We start from the raw sequence: 13,640 nt of genomic DNA, 5'->3' as shown, positions 1-13,640 counted from the left end.
AATAATCAAAGACAAGTGAATTAAAAATATTATAACGCAAACTAAAATGACTAAAATGTAAAACAAATTTTAAAATAATAAGAAATGAATTTAAAATAAATAATGAGAAAAGAAATTTAATCAACAATGTACAAAACAATTTAAACATAGAATATATGTACACATATATATAGTAGGTAAGGAATATAAAATAAATAATACATATAAAATAGACCAAGATAAAATATATGCATAAAGCAAGTTAAAATAAATAATAAGAATTTAAACAAACAATACATTAAAGTAAGTTGGAATAGATGTAAAGTAAATAACATATAAAATATTTTAAATAACACATAGGTGAAATATTATTATTTTTTTTAAAAAGTTAATAAATGGATTAAATAGATTTAGGACATAGTTGAAAACGAGTTAAAATTTGGGGTACAAAATTATAAATACTGGAAAGTTAATCAGGGACTTAATCAAAAACCAAATGAAATCTAAAGGTTAGAATTAAAAAAAACAAAAGAAAATTGGAAATGGAGGCCAATTGAATGGAGTTGCGAATGAAAAGGACTAATCGCATAAATATCCCTTTTAGGGAGAATTCACAACCCCCACTACACTCACGGTACCGTTTCAAATGATTTTAGAAAAGGTTTCCTACTTTTCTATTCTACTGGTTCCTTTTTTCAAGAGAAAGAAAAAAAACCAAAAAAACTCTTTCCTTTCCCTCTTTTTATTTTCATTTCTCTGAAACAAACCTCTCTCTCACCAAGTTCAAGTGAGAAAGCTCCTATTTTGCCCTCCAAATACTCGTCCCCCCTTATTTTCCATGGCCTAAACGAGAAACTTGAGGGGTTTCGTGGCTCTTTTGGATCGGGGAATCTCCGATGGTGGCGGGACGCGAAGAATAGGTAAGTTTTCAGCCTCTCTTTCGTTTTTTATTTTTATTTTTAAAAAAGATTTAACACAGAAAATAAAATAAAAAATCTAATGAAAGAAAAAAAACGAAGAAAAGAAAATATGAAAACAAATTTTTTTGTTCTCTTTTTGATTAATAATCTGTGTAATACAATCCCTTTTTTTGTTTATTGATTTGCGATAAATTTGAAAGGAAACTAAGAAGAAGTTAAAACAAAATAAAAACAAATAAAATGAAATCGAAGATCCACCTTTCTGTGTTTTTTCCCTTGATTGCTAGTCTTCTGGTATTACATTTTTACCAGGCTATATAGCCGAATACAAAAATATTTCTACTGTTTTTTAGTTTTTTGCTCGTGTGGCCTCTCCATCTTCGCGTGCTTGTCTCGTTTTTTTTTTGTAGGTGAAATAGGTGACCAGACGCGTGCGTGGAGGCATGTGACATGTGTGGGGAGTGGTGGTGGTAGTGGAAGACAGCATAGGAGAGTAGGGATGGTGCTGGTGGCAGACAGTTTGGTAGAGTGGGGAGAGGCAAGTGGGGGTCTAGGGTTTCGGGATTGGGCTTGGATGTTGGGCTAGGTTAATTTTATTTTTTGGGTTTGAGGATGGGTTAAATGGTTTAATGGGCCCTGGTATTTTGTAAACGGGCCAAAATTGGCCTACAACAAGGTATGAATGATATCTTCCACATTGAAGCTAGAGCTATTCTTGAAAGATTGAAATTGGCTTGGACTAGACGATTCAGATGTGTTGAGATGAAAAGTGACAACACAATGTTGGTTGAAACTATTCGTAACGGGTTGGCTACAATAAGTAGTGTTGTTGAAGTAAGACAGATTCACGATTGGTGTTCCAAAAATTAGGAAGTCAAATTTCGACATATTCAGCAGAATGCTAATAAAGTTGTTGATTGCATAGCTAAGGCAGATGGAGGTGCAATTGAGCAACTGATTATCTTGGAAGATCCTCCACATTATGTGAGATGCTGGCTTGAAAAAAATATTAGATAGTCGCTAGTGACTGATGATAATTTTCATTTGGACTGATGCTCGCTTAATTTTCTAAGCTTATATTCAACCCCCCCAAAAAAATACGCCTAAATTGTAAAAGAGTTAACATTTAGTGTATAAAAAATATCTTTAAAATTATTTTTTTCAATTGCAGTTCAATTCCACAAATATTGACGCTGAACCCTAAAACAGACATAGAAATTAAAAAAAAAATCTATTATCAAACTAGCAATCCATGTCTAAACTTAAATTAACAAAATTCGCCACGCAACCCGGTACAGTATTTTATATATATATACTAGATTTATTCTTGATGCACATGCTTTATTATATTTAAAAATTAAAATATATGGTTGACTGAGATTTAGTTGAGTTAGTATCAGTATTATTGTCAGTGTAGAAAAATGTGAGTTTAATCGTGCTCAAATGTGTTTTATCCTCTAATTCAAAGGTTAGAAAAAGGTTATTGATAATTAAATTATACCAATTTTTACGAAATTAAAAAAAGATATATAAATAATATAAGGAAAAAAAAGAAGAGAGAAACATATTCGTACTGATGGGCTGTTTCATTATTAGAATTTTTTTTCTCTCACAAGTAAAACTACTTATGGTGAGGATCATGTAAAATAATGACCTGAATAAATTTAAACGTCTCATCATTGCAAAAATGAAATAATAGAAAAGAAAGAGTAGCCATTTTATGAAATTTATAACTCCAACTGTCAATAAAATATAGTTTTTATGAATGTGGACTAGCCATTTTATTTATAATTTTGTGTTTTTTCTTCTTTTTCTGACTTTTTTTAATGTCATTTTCTTTGTTTCCTAACCACCATGAAATTACTTGTCATGGGTGTAGAATTTTCTCACCAATTTTCCAAATTTCTCAATCACAATTGTTCTTTTTAAATGAGACCAACATTTTCCATCACTTTAACATAGATAAATTAACTTTTCTATAATTAGTCCTTGGTTTGCTTTGAGTGGATTCAATTTAGTTAAATTAGTAAATTTCAGGGTGCAGTTAGAATTTTTTGTTTTGAGATGCCAAGATTAAAAAATTTGGGAGGCCAAAACTAAAAATTTTGCATTTAAAAAGGCATAAATTAAATTATTAAGCTTTCAATTTTCCATTTAATCAAAGGTTAAAAGGACTGAATTGAAGCTTTTAATTTTTAAGAAAGACTGAATGACAAATAGCCCAAAGCCCATGCCCCTAGCTATAGGCCCTGGTAAAATGAATTTTCAAATGAATTTATAGAAATACAACAACTAACAACATATTTTAACCACATAATAAAATGAGTGATTAGCAATGAATCTCAAATTTAATAGAAATAAAAGAGACTAACATCATATTTATAACCTTGAAATCTCTTTTCATCATCCTTTTTCTAAGTAGAATTCGAATGCAAATTGATTAGCATCTAAAGTGTCAATTAATGAAACCTTCAAAAGAAAATGTGAACAAGTTAATGAAACTTTCAGATTTTTTTTAATGTTTAATAATAAGTTAATTTATAAAATATACTTTCATTGGACACAAGCATCCAAGGCGGTGAACTAACCACTTATCAAATTAATTTGAAGATATCTTTTTTCTAAATCAAGGGAATTTACGAGTTTTGCTTTCTTTTAAATATTTTTGTGGATATAAAGAGATAACAAAAATTATTTCACTAAGAAATTTTAATTCACTCAAAAAGTTAGTGTTTTATTTCAAGGGATTACAATTAAACATTAGATTTTTTATTTTTAAAATTTGAATTTTTTGACAATTGCGTAATTAACAAGTACCAATTTTGGGTGTTGTAGGGCTACTACAACCTTCCCTACACGTAATTGACTCTTGAACCTATTTTTCTCTAAAATTCAACGTAGACCTCGAATTTATATTTTTAAAAAGAATTTTAAAATCTTTGTATAAAAGTTTTTTTTTTGTGATCGATCACACTTAACAAAAATTTAAAATTTATTAAAAAAATATATTTTTTAAATTTAAAGTGATCTAAAAACATATTTTTAAGTGCTTTGGATCATGCTGATTTCATTATAGTATTAAGTGCTTGCAATCACTCTTGATATATTGTGCTTGAGTTGTGACAGAGCCAATCGTCAATGTACTATAATATTCTATTGAGGCTAAAACTGAAGTTTTTGTTATGTTGATAGAGCTTGTCCTTCAACGCGTACAACGTGTGTTTGTTATTTCCCCCCTCAAATTGTATGGTCTCATTCATTAAATGAATTAATGAATTTCCCTTTAAAAATATATATATTTTTTTAAAAATCAAATACTTTATAAAATATTTAAAACTACTTAAAAAATTGTAAGCCTTAAAACAATTGATAAAATATATTTTTCTCTAAAAAATTAATAAAAATATGTTTGAAATTTTACATGAAATTTAATGAACTGAACACAGCCTAGACATCCAGGCCAAGTTTGGAGAGTTACGTCATCCATACTAAAACTCCTACTTTCATAACACAGTCGAACTGAACCATTCGTTACATAACACCCATCACAACGATAATTTAAACACAAAATCTTCATAAATTCCACAACATCATAGAACATCAATTCCTAATAGTAATGCTTAAAAGGAAAGATAAAAGTTTGACCGAGCTTTCCCGACACTGACCCGGTCAAGATTGGGGACCACCTGAAATCCAATCAATAACAGAATGAGTTGTGAACTCAGGGCGTAAAAGGAATGTAATTCAACAATGCTTGTTTATTAAGAAATTCCAAATTCAGAGATTAGGTTTGATATAGAAGTATATCCAGCCTAGATTCAGAACATATGTGTTACATATATGTACATACATACAATTTCAGTTCAAATATGGTTCACATCAGATTCAGATGCAATATTCCTATTTCCGTTTGCTACATACCATCTTCGGCCATCCCAACATACCATTATGGACATTTAATGCCCACTTATCCCTGCACACCTTTAGAGTGTTCATTGACACTTTCACAGAAACGCAGCTTAGCTGCTAGATTAATATACGAAAAACGCCAGAATCAGAGTAATACTCATTGTGGCGTAGCCACAATTTCAGAACAGATTCCTTCTCCCTTCACAACATCCCAACACATGCCAATGCAAAACACAAATACCTGTAACATATGTTCAGTGTTTCTAACTCATTATACAATTAACAAAGACAACTCCATAACAGAGTAGGTATCACAGTGCACATATAATTATGTTACTCACAGATCAGTTTTAATGTATTAGACAGTTATCATATAATCAAATTCAATGACTCGTACGTTGAGGAAACCAATATCAAGATTAAATAACATTTTCAGCCTCAAAAGGACAGTTCTCAGGCCCAATAACCTGCCACACTCCCATGTGCCTTGGCCGTGTGGTTTTTAAGCATAAACAGTGAGATACACGGCTTGGACACACATCCGTGTCCTTGCCCGTATGGCTCACACGGGCTGGGTACACACCCATGTCCCTGCCCGTCTGGCTTTTATACCACAAACAGTGAGTTACACGGCCTGGGCACACGTCCGTATCCCTGGCTGTGTGGCTTATATACTACAAAAAATGAGTTACAATGCCCATGTGAACTCTTCACCAACATGGCCACACACGGCCTGGACACATGCTCGTGTGTCTACCCGTGTGGCCCCAATTCAATAAACAATAAGTTACACGACTGATCACACGACCTGCCACACACCCGTGTGGCTCACATGGCCTAGTCACACGCCCTGTGCCTGGTTGTGTGGCGTCGACAGCAACTATTTTTGATGACTTGAAACTAGCAAAATTAAGGTTTTTGGTACGCACCTGGAAAGATTTCGAAGAAACAACAACTCTAGAGATCCCCGAAACCTAAAACAGGCATTCAGTAATATAATTTAGCCAATTAATCAATAGAACTTCCCGATTACTCACTTAATACCTACGTCGAATTCAACAACAATCATAGATTGTCTTGCTGCTATTCCTTGTTGTTAATAGCCTTGCCTGCTAGGTAAATACACCATCGTTAATAAGAGATTCTCAAAACTCACAAAAATATTCCGTTCCAAGCAATTTACAAGGCGAAGGAAAAATTGCAGAGATACTCACATTATCAGTTACTTACCAATAGCCTTCTGACCAGTGACTAACAACATAATTTTCGTTAATCATGTATTCCCTCACCACTTTCGATTAACAAAATAATCAAAACGAAAAAGAAGAAAATGATGGAAACAACAAAAAGAAAGAAATAAAAATAAAAAGAAGAAGAACTATCATTAATTAATTTCCTAACTTCCAAGTAGATTTTTGGCATCTGAAAAAAATATTTTCCTAACGTATACGATGGGTTTCGAACTCGGAACCAGACATATGCTTAACCAGTGAACCAGCAGGCTCATTCTTTTCACAATTTCACACTGAATCGAACTTAAGCGGGCAACGCGCGCTTATGGGTTGATTTCAGAAACAATAAAACTTATAATTATACGACTTGAACTCCAAAGCTTAAACTCAATCACAAAACACAGAACGACAGATACATAAACTAATTACTGTAGAATCTCACAATTAAATTCTTAAAATTTTAGGGTGTCATAACTCCCTCCATATAAAAGAAATTTCGGCCTTGAAATTTTACCTGAATCAAACAGATACAGATACAGCCGTCAAATTGATTCCTCTGGTTCCCACATGACTTCCTCAGTACCATGGTTCCGCTATAGAAATTTCATTAGAGGAATAGTTTTCTTTCTCAACATCTTAACGTCACGATCCAAGATCTGGACAGGTTCCTGTTCGAAGGTTAAATCCGGTCGTAATTCGATCTCATCGACAGTAACAATATGTGACAAATTCGACCGATACCGTCTCAATATCAAAACATGAAACACATCATGAATTTGGTCTAATTCTGACGGTAATTCCAACTAATACGTAACAGGTCCAACTCGCCTTAGAATGCGGTAAGGTCCAATGAACCTCGGGCTCAGTTTACCCTTACGTCTGAACCGGAGAACCTTTTTTCCAGGGTGACACCTCTAGAAACACTTGATCACCTACCAAAAACTCAATATCCTTTCTTTTCAAATTAGCATAAGACTTCTGTCGATCAGAGGCTGCTTTCAGACGATCACAAATCACTTTCACAATACTCTCAGTTTTAGAAACCAGTTTAGTACCCAATATCCATCGTTCACTTAATTCAGTGCAACATAACTGAGTATGGCACTTACAACCATATAAAAACTTGTAAGTGCCATTTGAATACTAGACTAAAATCTATTATTGTATGTAAACTCCGGCAACGACAGGTACTCCTCCTAACTGCCCCTGAAGCCTATCACACAACCTCACAGTATATCCTCTAGGATTTGAATAACTCATTCCAACTGTCTATCGGTCTGGGGTGATATACAGTGCTGAAATTAAGTTGGGTGCCTAAGGCCTCATGGAGTTTTTTTCGTAAATCGTAGATCTCTGTCAAAGATGATAGAGACTGGAATCCTGTGTAGTCTCACAATTCCGGTGATATACAGTTTAGCTAACTTATGTAAGAAGTAATCTATTCGGATAGGAATGAAGTAGGCTGATTTGGTCAATCGATCAATGATGACCCAAATTGAATCTTTCTTTGGGGGTTAGAGGCAACACCATAACAAAATCCATTATTATCCACTCCCACTTCCTCTGAGGAATTTTAATTGGTTGAAGCAATCTAGATGGCAATTGATGTTCCGCCTTAACCTTTTGACATGACAGACAGTGGGACACAAAAGTGACTACCTCCTGTTTCAATCTGGGCCACCAGTAAAGTTCTCAGAGATCCCGGTACATTTTATTCCCACCAGGATGCATAGCATAGGGACTATTATGCACCTCCTGTAGGATCAAATGCCTTATTTCCTTATAATTGGTACACAAATCCGACCTTTGAAGCATAACACATTATCGTTATTCAAGCTAAAATCAGAATTCTTATTTGAACCAACATGTTGCAATCGCTGCACTAAGGATTTATCGTTCAGTTGTTTAGCTCGAATCTGCTCCACCCAAATTGGTTTAACCTGTAATTCTGCCAATAGTCCTCCATCCTCAACCAAACTTAGACGAGCAAGCATTGCTCTCAAATCAGTCATAGCTCTACGACTAAGGGCGTCAGCTACCACACTAACCTTGCTCAGCTGGTACTCTATCGTGCAATCATAATCTTTAAGTAACTCAACCCATCAATGCTACCAAAGATTTAACTCTTTTTAGGTTAACACATATTTGAGACTTGTGATCGGTGTAAATAATACCCCTTTCACCATATAAATAATGTCTTTAGATCTTCAGAGCAAACACGACCGTAACTAGTTCAAGATCATGCGTAGGGTAGTTACCCTCATGTGTCTTAAGATGTTGCGACACGTAAGCAACCACCTTATCGTCTTGCATAAGTACACATCCTAACCTGACATGTGAAGCATCACTGTATACCACAAACTCCTGACCCGATTTCGGTTGAACTAAAACAAGAGCCTATGTTAGGATAAACTTGAGCTTATTGAAACTAGACTATTGTGCCTTAGACCACACGAATGGGGCATTCTTACGCAACAGCTTCGTCAGAGGTGACGTAATCAGAGAGAACTCTTCGACAAACCTTTTGTAGTAACTGACTAAACCTAGGAAGCTACAAAGCTCAGATACATTTTTCAGTTGTTTCCACTCAACAACTGCTTCGATTTTCTTGGAATCAACTCAGATCCCCTCTTCTGTCACCACATGACCCAAAAAGATGACTTTTGCAACCAAAACTCACACTTACTGAACTTGGCATACAATTGCTTTTCTCGGAGTATCTGATGTACAATACGAAGATGATCATCATGCTCAGTTTCAGTTTTAGAGTAAATCAAGATATCATTAATGAAAACCACTAAAAATTGATCTAAGTACGGTTGAAACACCCAATTCATTAAATCCTTAAATGTCGCAGGGGCATTTGTTAAACTGAAAGGTAGTACTAGGAACTCGTAATGTCTGTAACGAGTCTTAAAGGTAGTTTTGTACACATCAATCTCTTTGACTTTGAGCTGATGGGAACCAAAGCGTAGATCAATTTTGGAAAAGACGGATGCTCATCAAAACTGGTCGAACAAGTCATCAATCCTCGTTAACGAGTACTTGTTCATGATTGTCAACTTGTTCAACTATCTATAATCAATGCACATTCTCATCGACCCATCTTTCTTCTTAACAAACAATACCAGTGCCCCCCACGGAGACACACTCGGTCGAATAAATCCTCTATCAAGGAGTTCTTGAAGTTGCACTTTTAGTTCGGTCAGTTCTTTTGGTGCCATGCGATAGGGCGCAATGGACACTAGAGCAGTACCTGGTAACAGATCAATTCCAAACTTCACCTCTCTATCCAGAGGTACTCTAGGCAATTCCTCAAGAAAGACGTCTAGAAATTCCCTCATGGTGTGGATATCTTCTATTGAAAACTTTTCGGGAGTAGAATCAGATACGTAAGCAAGGTATGCCTGGCACCCTTTTCGGACTAACTTATCTGCTACAAGAGCAGAGATTACATTAGAGAAGAAATCTCAACGCTCACTAACCATGACCACCTCGTCATTTTTAGTCGATCTCAGAGTAACCGGCCTCTTGGTTGCACAGTCTGGACTGATTCAATATTCAACGAGCCAATCCATCCCCAAAATTAAATCAAACTCATTAAAGGGTAATTCCATTAAATCAACTGAAAAAACCATACCTTGGAGCTCTAGGGGTACCCGCTTGTATACCCTATTAACCAGAATTGACTGACCCAAAGGACTAATTATGGAAAACTCTCTAGTAGTATTCTCAGTGGTTAAACCTAGATTTGTAGAAACAACACTAGCTATGTACGAGTTTTCTATAAATAAAAAGAAAAATTTGGGAAAAGGGTGGATTAAACCTAAGATCACAAGGGATTATGCTAACTACTTAACCATTAGACCAAGAGCATTTCTTAGTTATTAATTCATCTATCCCTATAAATTTTGGACTGTTACATAATTGGTTCAAGGTTAAAATATCAATTGTTATACGAGTTTCACACTTTTTTTTATAATGTTGTACTTTTGCTTTTTGTTCAATGTGATACATGTATTTGGAAAAAAAAATTATACATTTTGTTACTTAAAGGTAATAATGTTAACTTTTTAGTATTTGATCTGAGTTTTAGAGTTGATTTAATGAATATTAATTGCTAATATTATTAGGTTTGAATTTTTTATGATTTTGTTAACAAAATAAATTTTATGTTAAATTTTTTTTCATTTTTTATTTTAGGATTGATTTGATGAAAAACTAATTTTTAATATTATTAGTTAATTATGAGTTTTTCTCAAATCAAATTAAAATCTGAATCATATATCATATATATATGTAATATAACACATACACTAAATTTACGACAAGTGACGCTCTCTCATTTTTTATATTTATTCTTTTATTTTTTAATTATTCATTAAGTTTGTTTCTTCGTAATGAAATTAAATTACAGAAATATCATAGAAATTTTAAATACAAATAATTCAAAATAATTTACCCTTTAAAAACCTCCCTAAAATTTAAAACTATTGTTATAGTTATATCATTAAATTATACAAATTTTAAAAATTTTCAAATACTACTAAATATTTAACAAGGGAAGAAAATATTACGTATAAATGAAATTTTTTAAAAATAAATATTTTTAATTAGTTAATTAAAAAATCAGTTAAAGTATTTGGATGTAATTGTATTATTGGGGGTAGATCAAATTAATCTCTCTATTAATAAACGTATTATTTTAGTTCCTAAACTATCAAAAAAATTAACTATGTTCAAATTGTAATAGAGTTAACATTTACTGTATAAAAAATATCTTGAATTTTTTTTTCCAATTCTAGTTCAATTCGAGAAGAAATATTTCATTTATAGAACCATAAAGCTATAAAAATATTATCTCTATTAAATATGTGAAAATAAAATAATGTTGGTAATGACAGTATATCTCAAAGAAAAGAGAAATAAAAATAAAGAACACACAAATTTTACGTGGAAACCCTTTCGGGAAAAAACCACGGGCAGAGGAAAAGAAAATTCACTATGTCAAAAAATTTGAATCAATACAAGAGGAATAGACTATGGTTATTTATAGGCTTGTAAAGCCATATTCTAGTAGGATTGAAACACCTTATCCTAATCAATATAAAATAGATGGAGTTTAATAAGGTTTAAAAAACCTTATCTAAAATAAAATAAAAGAAGTCTAGTTTTATATGGATTTTACTTTTATTTTATTTTCCATCGTATTTTATTTAAATAAGAATTCGGGCCACTTAATTCTAACAATCTCCACCTTGACACAAATTCTCAATGAACAAGTTCTTCATCACGAACTTTCAATGAACAAGTTCTCCACCTCTTCCATAAAACCCATTAAGGGTTTCACTTCAACAATGAACACCAACCAAGTCTAAGCAATGCTCAAACTTAGTTATAAGAAGTGACTTCGTCATCATATCTGTAGGATTTTCATGAGTACTAATTTTTCTTATAACAATATCACCACGAGCAATAATATCACGAACAAAATGAAACAGAACATCAATGTGTTTTGTTCTCTCATGAAACATTTGATCTTTTGTAAGGAAGATGACACTCTGACTGTCACAAAATACTGTACTGATTTGAAGGTCTTCATTGAGTTCACTAAATAGTCCCTTCAACCAAATAGCTTCCTTACAAGCCTCAATAATCACCATGTACTCAGCTTCAGTGGTAGACAAAGCGACTGTAGTTTGCAAAGTGGCTTTCCAAGTAATTGCACAACCTCCGATTGTAAAGACGTAACCTGTGAGAGATCTTTTTCTATCAAGGTCTCCAGTAAAATCAGCATCAACATACCCTATGACTCCTTCTTTAGTTCTTCCAAACTGTAAGCAAACATCAGTAGTGCCTTGTAAGTATCTTAAAATCCATTGAACTGCTTTCCAATGTTCTTTACCGGGATTTGCCATGTATCTGCTAACTGCACTGACTGCCTATGATAGATCTGGATGTGAACAAACCATAGCATACATGAGAGATCCCACTGCACTAGAGTATGGAACGTGTGACATGTACTCAATCTCATCATCTGATTGTGGAGACGAAGCCAATGAATGTCTAAAATGAGCTGCTAAAGGAGTACTAATAGGCTTATCACTCTTCATATTGAACCTGCAGAGAACTTTCTCAATGTACCCCTTCTAACTTAGGTACAATTTACTTCCTTTTCTATCTCTGAGAATTTCCATACCAAGTATCTTCTTTGCTGGTCCCAAATCTTTCATCTCAAATTCTTCACTTAGTTGGGCTTTGCCTTTTCTTATCTCTCCTTTATCTTTTGCTGCTATCAACATATCATCAACATAAAGGAGTAGATACACAAAAGAATCATCATTGTTTTTCTTAAAGTAAACACAACTGTCAAAGCTACTTCTTTTGAAATCATGAGAAGTCATAAATGAATCAAACCTCTTGTACCATTGTCTTGGTGACTGTTTCAAATCGTAAAGGGACTTTTTCAGCAAGCAAACATAGTCCTCTTTTTCTGAGACTGTAAAACCCTCTGGTTGTTGCATGTAAATATCCTCCTCAAGTTTTCCATGCAAAAATGCAGTTTTTACATCTAACTGCTCAAGCTCTAAATCATGTCGAAAAATTTGAATCAATACAAGAGGAATAGACTATGTCTATTTATAGGCTTGTAAAGCCATATTCTAGTAGGATTGAAACACCTTATCCTAATCAATATAAAATAGATGGAGTTTAATAAGGTTTAAAAAACCTTATTCTAAAATAAAATAAAATAAAAGAAGTCTAGTTCTATATGGATTTTACTTTTATTTTATTTTCCATCGTATTTTATTTAAATGAGAATTCGGGTCACTTAATTCTAACAAAATAGTAAATGATATTTTTTTAAACAGTAAATAATGACTTTATTTCAAATTGACCTTATTTTATTCTTTTCTAATAGTTTTTTTATTTTTTTTTCTAAGCTTACATTAATAACTTGATTTATTTTTTTCGATATTATTATTTGTTTTTTATGAATACGATATTATAATTAAAAATAATTGAATAATGATAAATATTATAAACACATTATCAGACTATAATCATAAATATGTCTATTATCATTCGATAAAAAACAAGTGTTGAGTGTAGTGGTAAGGCACATTACACTCCTAAAGGAAGAACGGGGTTCGAATTTTGAGGATAATATTATTAAGAAGAGCAATCACTAGAGGCGAATCTAGGGGGTGGCAAGGGCCCCACCTCCTCTAAAATAAAAAATTACTACTTAGGCCCTTTAGAAATTTTTAAAATTTTAAATTAGTAAAAGTAAAATTGTACTTTGGCCCCGTAAAATTATAAAAATTTGATTTAATCATTTAAAAATTATAAAGATATAGACTGATAAAGATTAAAATTTCATTTCGACCCCCCTGAAAAATTTTTCTAACTTCACCCTTGACAATCACAAACCCTGACAATGAATTGTAAAACAAATATTAAAAGTAAAAAAAAAAACCACACATTTCTATTATCAAACCAGTAATCCATGCCAAAGCTTAAATTAACAAAATTCGCCATGCAACCAGGTACACTATTTTATATATATATATACTAGATTTATTCTTGATGCACATGT

The sequence above is a fragment of the Gossypium hirsutum genome, chromosome A04 (genome assembly GCF_007990345.1).
Source record: "Gossypium hirsutum isolate 1008001.06 chromosome A04, Gossypium_hirsutum_v2.1, whole genome shotgun sequence".
NCBI classification, from domain to species: domain Eukaryota; kingdom Viridiplantae; phylum Streptophyta; class Magnoliopsida; order Malvales; family Malvaceae; genus Gossypium; species Gossypium hirsutum.
The sequence above is the reverse complement of the archived record's forward strand: the minus strand, read 5'-3'. Positions refer to the sequence as shown.